The sequence below is a fragment of the Triticum dicoccoides genome, chromosome 2B, assembly GCF_002162155.2.
Source record: "Triticum dicoccoides isolate Atlit2015 ecotype Zavitan chromosome 2B, WEW_v2.0, whole genome shotgun sequence".
NCBI lineage: Eukaryota > Viridiplantae > Streptophyta > Magnoliopsida > Poales > Poaceae > Triticum > Triticum dicoccoides.
Window position 1 is genome coordinate 757,703,251 of NC_041383.1, and position 722 is coordinate 757,703,972.

The following is a 722-nucleotide window of genomic DNA, read 5'->3' on the forward strand; positions in this document are numbered from 1 at the left end:
CAAAAATAGCGGATAATCCACATCCGTCGGATACTAGGGATACCATATCTGCTACCATATCCGTCGGATATCCGATCGATCAAAATCCGTATCCGCATCCATATCGGGCGGATTCACATAATTGCATACCATATCCTCAAAAACAGGTGCGGATGCGGATTCGGAGCGGAAATTATCCATACCATTTACATCCCTACAGGTGAGCATTGAGCCTCTTCTTCATCGTCTCTCCACTCAGGGCTTATAAACAGTTGCGAGTTCCTCTCGCTTGGCGAGGTGGTACTAAAAAAACAGCTGCAGAAAGAATCAACTAAAAAACAGCTGCAGAAAATAAAAAAGTAATTAGACGGGTCCATTGTTACCGGTTGGTGGCTTCAACCGGGACCAAAGCCCTCTTTAATCCCGGTTGGTGGCCCCAACCGGGACCAATGACCCTCTTTAGTCCCGGTTGGCGGCACCAACCGGGACAAAAGGTCTTCGTTCCCCCCCCCCCTTTGGGCTGCTGAAAAGAGGCCATTGGTCCCGGTTGGCGGCTCCAACTGGGAATAAAGTGGGGCATTAGTCCCGGTTTGTTTCACGAACCGGGACCAAAGCCTTTGCTATATATACAACACTTAGCGCGCCGTCCTCCTCTCCCGACTTCAATCTCTCCTCCTCCTCTCCCGTCACCGTGTGCCATCCCCTGCCGCCACCTCACTGTCGCCGCCCGGCCCCGACGCCGT